This window comes from Penaeus japonicus, unplaced genomic scaffold (assembly GCF_977035675.1).
Source record: "Penaeus japonicus unplaced genomic scaffold, GWHDUDI00000001_assembly GWHDUDI00000036, whole genome shotgun sequence".
Taxonomy (NCBI): Eukaryota; Metazoa; Arthropoda; class Malacostraca; order Decapoda; family Penaeidae; genus Penaeus; species Penaeus japonicus.
The window spans coordinates 14261036-14272538 of NW_028234438.1; the positions used below are offsets into that span (position 1 = coordinate 14261036).

The 11503-nt window shown below is 47.3% G+C and overlaps 1 protein-coding gene across 7 annotated transcripts in view; it reads left to right on the forward strand.

The window, feature by feature from the left end:
* The first annotated feature begins 2168 nt into the window (after nt 1-2168).
* LOC122259853 (uncharacterized) overlaps nt 2169-11503 on the forward strand; it is a 78744-nt gene continuing 69409 nt past the window's right edge. For 2 of the 7 annotated variants that reach the window (XM_086531587.1, XM_086531591.1), the window contains exon 1: nt 2169-2410. The gene's annotated coding sequence lies outside the window, so the exon portion shown is untranslated. Of the gene's footprint in view, nt 2411-2477; nt 2547-2634; nt 2831-11503 lie in introns of those variants that run through there. The other 5 variants (XM_086531592.1, XM_086531588.1, XM_086531593.1 and 2 more) reach the window with 5 other exon arrangements.

Sequence of the window (11503 nt, forward strand, 5' to 3'; positions counted from 1 at the left end):
AGAATGTCAATATCGACATTGACGATGATGATGATGATGATAATACCCACAGAATATCTATATCAACATTGATGATGATGATGAATCTAACAGAATTGATAATTATAATAATAACAATGATAATGATGATGATAATAATAATTATGATAATAATAATAATAATGAGAATAAAATCATTATAAGAATAGCAACAGTGAGTGATTTTTTTTTTTTGCAAATTAATGAGAAACATAATTTTTCTAGCAATTAATGCTGATGACAATGATAGTAATTCCATTAGCATTATAAGAGTAATGAAAAAAAGCTGGATATCTACAAGATTACTGCAAATCTAATAATAAAATAATAATAATAACTAAATACTTTTTAAGTTAATCTTGACAAAAAAATAAATACAGATGGAATATCCAAAATGGAAAATAACAAAAGAAATTTATACCTAGTCTACATGAAACAAGCAGACTGGTAATTCTCTCTTAAAAGATACTTGTCAGAATCAAATGAGTTAAAATCATAATTTTTAAAACTATTATCTTTCTTAACAACTCTATTATATTTACTACAGTAACTACTATAATAGACAATGTATAGGTTAAGTAAATACCAAATGCCAAACAATAAAAAATCAACTACTTTTTAACCATCAAATATTAAAACTGAAAATGCCAAAATAAGGTAATCCTATTTTTCTTATACTGTAGACTTTCTTACACGGATGCCATTAGCATCGAAGTAAATAAACTCAGTTAAAACATCATAAGAAAGATTGATAAGATAAAAAACACAAAATAATTGAACCTATTAAAGAAATCGACTGTCACCTCAAATTATATTGATATCAAATTGTTTGCAAGCGAAAATCATCATCGAACTATCAACTAATGAGACATGTCCCAGGTATACGTATATGGGCGTAGGAGTACAACTGTCTACTATACCTTGCGTAACAATAGTCAATGGAACCACCTACGATACAATGGAATGAGTAAAATGAAAAAAAAGGGGGAAAAAAGTTACCAATTGGCTCCTTTCCGTATATATTGGTGACATTTCGCATGAAGGATAAGATTGAGATTTCAGGAAATTCTTCTAACGTGTGTCTTTAATATATATGTGTATCATGCGATGAACAGGTTTAAAAGATCACATCAGCAAGAGAAAGTTCACGTCAGCTGTTTTTCACGATTTGTGGGTTGAAGGTTGGACTCATATCACGGTTGCTGGTTTGTGTTTCCTTTGCGGAGTCACATCGAGTGCTTAATCCACAACAAAATCGCACGGGGAGTCCTAACCACGCGCTATTTACCTAAAACCATCCACTCATTTTCGAGAGCTAAATTATTAATTAGGGGAAAAAATAATGTAAAAAATCCTTCGGTTCCAACTCACTCTTCATACTAGAGCCATGCGCGTTGGGCGAGTGACGTCATCGTTTGGCTCCGCCCACCGCGCGCTCCCATTGGTCCATTCGGCCTCTTGTCAGGAAATGCTATTTGGAGAGCTAGCATTTCGACTTGCAATTTTCTAGATCCTCTATGCTAGGGTCTCATTCTGCTCCCATAGAGGAGTCGGGCGAGGAGGAGGAGGGTCCTTATCAGGCGGGGTTTTTACTTTGAAATAAGAGGGCGAATGGAGATATGCGTCTCTGTCCTGGCTTTGCAAAACGAGGCATATGGAGGGAATGGGCTAGCCACCAGACGCCCATGCCTGACGTGTAACTAATTACCGACTATCTGACCTAGATTTGAACAAAAATGACGTGATGTGGGTGGGTGGGTGGACGCCATGCATCACCAGTGCATCGGTGGGCAAGTGCCTCATAATGGCAGGGTTTCTATATATTCCGCCTCGTCAACATAATAAATGTTGCTGCTGTACGACCCCCTCCCATCCCCGGTCTGGCCCTTCACCGGCGTGATGTTTGCGGGTGACGTCATTAAAATGCGATACATAAGGCGTCTTTCTCCGGGATATCAGTTTGCATTAGGATTCCCTCTCGGCTTTGATACCATGCAGAAATGAGTGAGTGAATGGAGGCGAAACGAATGTTGAGTTAGGAAGAAGAGGTGGGAACCTCGCGGACACGATCCGATGGGCGGGGCTTGCGCGATGACGTCATGGATAGAATGGGTCACAACAACAGGCACCTTGTTGTACGATAACCCACCGGATGCGGATGTTTCGCCCATTATCTCGACACCGGGGATATCCTCATCTCGAGTTACGCTAGGCAATGCATCTTCATTTTACGCCATGCGAATTCAGGCGCCCCAACGAGGGCGGAGGAGGGTACTAGCGTAGGAAAAAGGCTAAGATAACGGAGATGAAAGGCGCGTGGTGGCAACCCGATGCCGGGAGCCCGTGCGCGGCGGAGGGCGGCCCCGTAGCGCCCTGGAACGTTAGAGGATGGGTGAGTGTGTCTTGATTATTATTTTACTGATAAAAATATGAGGGAAAACATGAGTTTCGGCCATGACCAAGGCACCAACGCGCGTCTAACACTCTCGTGCATGGAAAAAGGAGAAGTGTGATGGAAGTGGAGTGCGGTGGGTGGGAAATCGAAGAGGAAATTAGATTTTGGTCGGGGACGTGGCTTAGTTCCGTGTGCGTCGCAAGTGTTTGTGTGTGAGCGGCGTGTGTGTGTGTGTGTGTCGGTCCCGCGGCGACGGCATTGTCCCAAGTTTTGTTCTTGCCAGTGTTATTTTCTCGCTTACGAGTGGTTTTATTTCTTGCCCCCACCTCATCGTGGCACACAGTGTACAAGGAACATTACCCCAAGACAAGAAATAATCGCTGAACAAAATGCTACATGTTTTCCTCCAGTGTCGAGGTATTGAAGGTCCGAATATTTTTCCCCGAGTTGTGTTTTAGTTTCGTTGTAGTGTCGTGCCTATCAAAGAAAATGGATTTGCGTGATATTTGGACGTTTCTGTGATCATGCACTGTTTTAAACAAATTGTTTCTGGTGGTTGTTTTGCCTTGCCATTTGTGTTGCACATATTTTGTCATGCATATTCTTGGGTGTCGTGACAATTTTTTTCAAGGCACGAGTATAATCGTGCGAGTGAAATTCACAAGTGCGTTCTCTTTGAGCACACGATTACACATTCATATGGGGCGGAGGTTAACACACGTCATATCAATGGAGAATATAGGCCACCGTTCAACACGATTTGTGCACGAGGAGGGTGGCATACGCTTAGGTTGGGTGCGAAAAATGTAATCCCATCGTTGTGTCTTTCGGACCCGACAGCGGGCAGGAGAGGTCGCCACCACACCTCGGTATCCAGGCACTGGCACACATACCGCCGCGCATTCTCTTATTTACTGATCTCAACAACGTCTTCACGGGTATTGATCAGCTCCACGTTCAACATATAGGAACGTCACTTGTAAATTCCGTCAAATTGTGTGTGTGCGGAGAACGGCGCTGATTGGCTGAGCCAGCGGCACCGCAGTTCAACGCGCGGCCATTGGCTGCTGGTGCGGTGGCCCCGCCCCCGTGGACACGCCTCTTCCACCAGCACCAGCCACCTATTTACGACACACACTCATTCAATAATGGTCTCTACTGCTGTGTGTTCCTACTTGGGTCGTGGTGGTGAAATTGAAAGCAGAAAGCTTGTGCATAATGTCGAGACGCCAGAGAACCTCTCTCGCGGTTCTCATGGGATGCTCCCCCCCCTCATGGCATCCACCCCTCCCCCGCCCGGCTCTTATGGCACGCTCCTTCGCTGCCCTCAGCAAGGCAGAAATCTGGCACTGCTTGTCCTACCGATCAAGCGACTGAGGGCGAAGACACGACCCCATTCTTAATTGGTCGAGGTTTGGGTAGAGTGCACACGGTCATACAGGTGTGGGTGAGCCAGGGGAGGCACACACCTGTCCCACACGCACGCATTTACTCTACACACACTAAACCACAAACTTAAATATAGACACGCATACAGACAAACACGCATAGACACACACACACACGCATAGATACACGCACAGACACACATACACATAGACGCACACACACGCATAGACGCACACACACATGCATAGACGCATACACACATGCACAGACGCACACACACATGCATAGACGCACACACACATGAATACACACACACACATTCATACACATACATATGCATACACACACATATGCATACACACACACATGCATACACACACACATGCATACACACACACACATCCATACACACACATGCATACACATACATATGCATACACACACACACATTCATACACATACATATGCATACACACACACATATGCATACACACACACATGCATACACACACACATGCATACACACACACATGCATACACACACACACATGCATACACACACACATGTATACGCACACTCACATGCATACGCACACTCACATGCATACGCACACACATGCATACGCACACACACATGCATACACACACACACATGCATACACACACACATGCATACACACACACACATGCATACACACACACATGCATACACACACATGCATACACACACATGCATACACACACATGCATACACACACATGCATACACACACATGCATACACACACATGCATACACACACACACATGCATACGCACACACACACATGCATACACACACACATGCATACACACACACATGCATACACACACATGCATACACACACATGCATACACACACACATGCATACACACACACATGCATACACACACACATGCATACACACACATGCATACACACATGAACATACACACACACACCAAACCCACCCACCCACCCACAAACGTATAAACACACACACTTATAGAAGTACACGTATAGACGTACAAGTATAGAAACACACTCACTTATAGACACACGTATAAACACACATATCAATACACACACGTATAGACACACATATAGATACACACGTATAGACGTACACGTATAGACATACACGTATAGACACACACTCACTTCTAGACACGTATAAACACACATACATATAAATACACACACGTATAGACACACACGTATAGACACACGTATAGATACACATGTATAGACACATGTATAGACACAGGCACACACGTATAGACACATGCACACACGTATAGACACTCGCACACAAATATAGACACATGCGCACGTGTAAAGACACACGCACACACGTATAGACACACAAACGTATAGACACGTGCTCATGTATAGACACACACAAATGTATAGACACACACATATAGACACACACATATAGACACACACATGTATTGACACACACACACACAAAGACTCACGTATAAACCACACGTATAGACACACACACGTATAGACACACACACGTATAGAGACACAGACATATAGACACACACATATAGACACACACATGTATAGACACACATATAGACACACACATGTATAGACACACATATAGACACACACACATAGACACACACACCCCCATAGACACACACACGCATATGTATGGACACATATAGACACACTCAACCATGTATAGACACATATAGACACACGTATAGACATACACGTATAGACACACACACGTATAGACACACACACGTATAGACACACATAGTATAGACACACACACGTATAGACACACGTATAGACACACATATGGATACTCACGTATAGACACGCACACATGTATAGAGACACACGTATAGAAACACACTCACTCACTCACTCTTACACACACACACACACACACACACACACACACACACACACACACACACACACACACACACACACACACACACACACACACACACACACACACACACACACACACACACACACACACACACACACACACACACACACACTTTCACAGACACCGTACGCACTTACACAGACACGCACACACTTACACAGACACACACATATAACGACGAAAGAGAAAATATCCTGCCCAAAGACACACAATCTCACTTTTACTCCCTCACTCTCACTCTTATACTCTCACACGCCTAACTCGATCACTCACTAATTCTCTATCACACTAACACATACGTACATGTACACGTACACATACTCATACACTCACACATACACTTACACTTATATACTGACATCCATATACAGACACATACACCCTCCTTCCCTCCCTCCCTCCAGACCTCACTTCAGCCCTCCCTTCAGCCCTCCCTTCAGCCCTCCCTTCAGCCCTCCCTTCCTTCATTCCCCTCATCCCCCCCTTCCCATCTTCCTTCCTTCCTTCCACCCCCTAATACCTGACACACAGCTCTATTTACTACCCCCACCTGACCTGCCTTAAGTTTTCGCACTTGTCTTACAGTATAGTCAGTCGAAAATATTACGTCATTGTTCTGCGGTGCTTGTCTATCTGTCTTTCTTTTCTGTTCTTTTCTTTCTTTCTTTTCCTCTCTCTTTCTTTATCTTTTTCTCTTCTATAGCTGTTTATAGATGGAAAGGCTGTAGAGAAAGAAAGGGGGTACTTTAAGCGAGGGTTCGCAGAGTACGGGGCTGAAAAGATTGCAGTGGGGTGGGAGCGCCTTTCTTTTCGCTGAAGGTGTCGCAAAGGAGGAGGGAAGGGTGCGGGTCCGTGGGAGGGGGGAGGGGAGGGGGTGGGGGGAGGTTGTATTGTTGACGATTTTCGTGACTGATGGCTATTTTCGGTGTCTCCCGCGTCCGTTCGCTGTGTTGACAGTTGTTGCTATAACGAAATCGTTTATTTATAAAGATTTGGAGGAGGAGGAGGAAGAGGAGGAAAACGGTTTTACGGCGGCGCATGTTTCGCGGAAAACGCCATGCCCCTCGTGTGGGTACGTGGCGCCATGTGCTGGCGTGGGTTAATCGGGGTATGGTGTGTGGTCGAGAGGGCATGTTGCTGTGGCCTGCGAGATGTGGTCTTTGGAGTTACTGTATCTGTATTAATGTCATTTGGTCTGCATATGTGGTCGGTCCCTCTCCTGCTCCCCCACCCCCACCCCTACCCCTTCCGTGTGTGTGTGTTTCCTTTGAAGGATATGAAAGGAATATTAGCTAGTGGCCTGTGTGCATCCAATGGGTAGATGTAGCAAGAGCCCAAGTGGCACGCACATCCAGCACATGGCCATAATTGCACGTACACCCACCCACGCACACGCCCTGACACATTCATACGTATACAAAACACACATACACACGCACGCACATACATGTACAATTACCCCCCCCCCCTTTTCCCCCCTCTCTCTCTCTTTCTCTCTCTCACACACACACACACACACACACACACACACACACACACACACACACACACACACACACACACACACACACACACACACACACACACACACACACACACACACACACACAACCTCCCTGGCTACCCCCGCTGCGGCCCGAAGCTCCTCCCACATCGCGTAGTCTCCGCCCCTTCTTCCACCCACCCCCAGGTAGGGGCAGACAGGGGACGCCTCCAGGGGTTGATTTGGTCCCTGTGGAGCACTCCTTGCTGCTCCTCCACCTCCTCCACTTCTTTCTCCGCTCCTCTTGCTGTTCCTCCTCCTCCTCCTCATTCTTGTTCTCCTGCTTGTCCTCCTTGTTCTGAGTCGCCTGCCAGTTCTTCTTCGTCCTCCTCCTGTTGGTCATTCTCCTCTTTGTCCTCTCTCGTCCTCGTCCTTCCCCTCCTCCTCCTAGTTCTAATCCTAATCCTTTTCCTCGTGCTCCTTCTATTTATTTATTTATTTATTTATTTATTTTTATTATTTTTTTTTTTGCTCCACCACCACCACCACTAGCACTTCGTGCTCGTTTTCCTTCTTCTTTTTCTCTCTTATCTTCTCCATCTTCCTCCTCAATTTTCCGCCATGTCTCTCTACCAAGAACGAAGTTTCTGCTTAGACGTGGATGTGGGAGAGGGCGGGGGGGGGGGGGGCATATACAAGTGGATGGATCATTTTGATTAGGGGTAATTGGCAACATTCCCTTTTCCTTTCTTTATCTCACTCTCTCCCTCCCTCCCTCTCCCTCTTCCTCCCCCCTCCCTCTTCCTCCCTCCCTCTCTCTCCCTCTCCCTCTGTCCTCCCTCTCCCTCTGTCCTCCCTCTCCCTCTGTCCTCCCTCTCCCTCTCCCTCTCCCTCTCCCTCTGTCCTCCCTCTCCCTCTGTCCCCCCTCTCCCTCTGTCCCCCCTCTCCCTATCTCCCTCTATTTCTCCCTACCTCTTTCCCTGCCTGCCTGCCTCTCCCACGCCCTTTCACTTTCGCTTCCTCATGTCCTTGCCTCCCCCCTCCATACCCTCTCCTTTTCTCCTCCGTTTCCCACTCCGTCTCCACCCACTACCCCTCCTTTCTCCCGCTTTTTACTCCCCCCCACTCCCCCCATCCTTCCTCCAACTTCCCTCCCTCACTCCTTGTCCCCCCTTGTCCCCTGCAGTTTAGACCCTCCCATTTCTCTCCAACTCCCTCCCTTTCTGTCCCGGTCAGCAAAGACCCTCCTATTTCTCCCCCATCTCTCTCCCTCCCCCTTCCCCTCTCCCTCCCCCTTCCCCTTCCCCTCCCCCTTCCCTTCCCCTTCCCCTCTCCCTCTGCCCTTCCCCTTCCCCCTCCCCCTCCCCCCTCCCCCTGCCTCTGTCCCCTTCAGCAAAGGCCCTTCCATTTCTCTCCCCCTCCCCCTCCCCCCCTCTGTCCCCTTCAGCAAAGACCCGCCCACCTCCGCCCGACTTCGCTCCGCCTACCGCTCGTGGGCCGCCCTGCCTCTTTCGCTCACCACTTTTTCCGCTCTGTTATTTTTGTTATTCCCTCCGGGTTTGGTCTTTCCTTCCTTCCTTCCTTCCTTCCTTCTCTCTATTTTTTTCTGTTTCTCTCTTGCTGTTCGTTCTGCCTCTTTTCTCTTCCTCCCTCACAGTCAGTCAGTCAGTCAGTCAGTCAGTCATTCACTTACTCACTTACTCCCTCTCACTCACACTCACTCACTCACTCACTTACTCACTCACTCACTCACTCACTCACTCACTCACTCACTCACTCACTCACTCACTCACTCACTCACTCACTCACTCTACTCACTCACTCTACTCACTCTACTCACTCTACTCACTCATTCCCTCCCTCCCTCCCTCCCTCCCTCCCTCCCTCCCTCCCTCCTTCCTCTGCCACCCCCTCTCTTTATCTCTCTCCACCTCTTCCCCTTCCTTCTCCTCCTCCTCCTCCTCCTCCTCCTCCTCCTCCTCCTCCTCCTCATCCTCATCCTCCTCCTCCTCCTCCTCCTCCTCCTCATCCTCCTCCCCCCCTCCTCCTCCCCCTCCTCCTCTCCCTCCTCCTCTTCTTTTTTATCTCAATTTCTTCTTCCTTCTCCTCCTCCACTCTCCTTTTTCTTTTTCTTCTCCCTTTCTTTCGCCCCCACCCCCTCTCCTCCCCCCTTCCCCCTTCCCCATCCTTTCCTTTCCCCCTCCCCCTCCCTAGCCCCTCATACCATGCCTTTTGTTCAGCATGAATGGACGGGCATGGCGCAACGTGTCTAGGGGGGGGGGGCGAGGTGGGGGAGGTTTGGGATTGTGTGTGTAGGGGAGGGAGGGGAGGGCCCTGAGGGTAGGAGTTTAGGTATATATATGTGTGTGTGTGTGTGTGTGTGTGTGTGTGTGTGTGTGTGTGTGTGTGTGTGTGTGTGTGTGTGTGTGTGTGTGTGTTTGAGTGTGTGTGTGTTTGAGTGTGAGTGTGTGAGTTTGTATGTGCATGTATGTGCATGTGCGCGCGCGCGTCGGGACCCGGGAAAGGGTGTAGGTTAGATCAAGGTGGGTTATGGGATAGGTAATGGGGGGGGGGGTTAGGGAAGGGGTACAGGTAAAGGGGTGTGTTCTGGAAGGTGGGTTTTAGGGGTGGGGTGGGGGTGGGTCCTAATCCCGTGGTTGTAAATAGTGAAAATGTTGACGTCATAGTTGTGGTTGCGTCATGGTTTAGTTGAATGTTTTTTTTTTTTTTTTGTGGGGGGGGGGGGACTGCCGCTGGCAGACCTGCGTCTGGTTAGGTGGACCGATGTCTGATTTTCTTTTTAACTTAGTACTTTTTAGATTTTATTTGATTTATTATTATTTTTTGTATGGTTTAATAAATTCGTTGAATCCATTTCCGTTATGCTGTCCTCAGATATTTTGACGGTATTTATTTTTTTCGCCAAATTGAATATTTACAAAATAAGGTTCAGTTACATGGTTTGTTATAGATACGAAGAGACCATCTGCAAGTGCCTTATTATCTTTGATAATCACGGTAATATAGATAATGATAATGATAACACGTGTATGTTTACCACTCGTTGATTAGTATTTACGATAATAGGATCGTGAAAATTATACGGTTATCTTTATCACTGCCATCGAATGATATAGTATCGTTACTAATGATAATGATCTATCAGCCTTTTATAATTACCTTTACCGCTTACATCACCCATTATACAAATCACTGTCATTGTCTGGGCCATATTCCTTTTCAATTATCTTTCACTTTCACTGTCATTTAATTGCAATCTGGGGCAAAAAGCGGCTGCTAAGAACGGTGAATGTCGCTTGCAATTGATAAGAGGCGTATGGTGTGCACTGTGCAGGTGATTGTGGTGCAGCTGTTGTTATTTTGCTTTCGATGCTCGGGGTGAATGGGGGGGGGGCAGATGGGGAAAAGGTGTGCAAAGGATGCGGAAGAAGGAGAAAGGGAAAGTAGAGAAAGACGGAGGAGGAAGAAGGAGAAGAAGAAGGAGTGTGAGAGGGCGAGTGAAAGTGAGGAGAAGGGGAAGAGATGGCGAATAAGAGGGAGAGGCTGAGGAAAAGAAGGAGAGGGGGAAGGTAAGAGAGAGAGAGAGAGAGAGAGAGAGAGAGAGAGAGAGAGAGAGAGAGAGAGAGAGAGAGAGAGAGAGAGAGAGAGAGAGAGAGGAAGGGAAAAGGATAGCAGAAAAGGAAAGGGAAGGGGAAAAGCGGGGAAATTAACCAGGAAAGGGGAAGGGGGGGGGGTAGAGTGATTGGAGATGATTGCGGGTAGTTGTTGGTAACTGAAAGGGTTGTGCTGGGTAGGGAGAGGGAAGGTGGGAGGAGGGTAGATCGGGGGAAAGGGTTGAATCGGAATGGAAGCATCCCCCCCCAAACACACACACAAAGACACACACACACACACACACACACACACACACACACACACACACACACACACACACACACACACACACACACACACACACACACACACACACACACACAAAAGACAGACAGACAGACAGACAGACAGACAGACCGACAGACCGACAGCCAGGGTTGGTGAAGGGGCGAGGGAAAAATGCGAGCGCGAAGTGTGTACTGGTAATTAGTTTGGAGTTGTTGTGGCGGCTTCCGAGTCCCCTAATGAAGACGGAGTTCCTGATAGGAGGGGGAAAAGGAAGGGGAAGAGGAGGAGGAGGAGGAGGAGGAGGAGGAGGAGGAGGAGGAGGAGGAGGAGGAGGAGGAGGAGAATAGGGAGGAAGGGGGATCAGGATTGGGGTTTGAG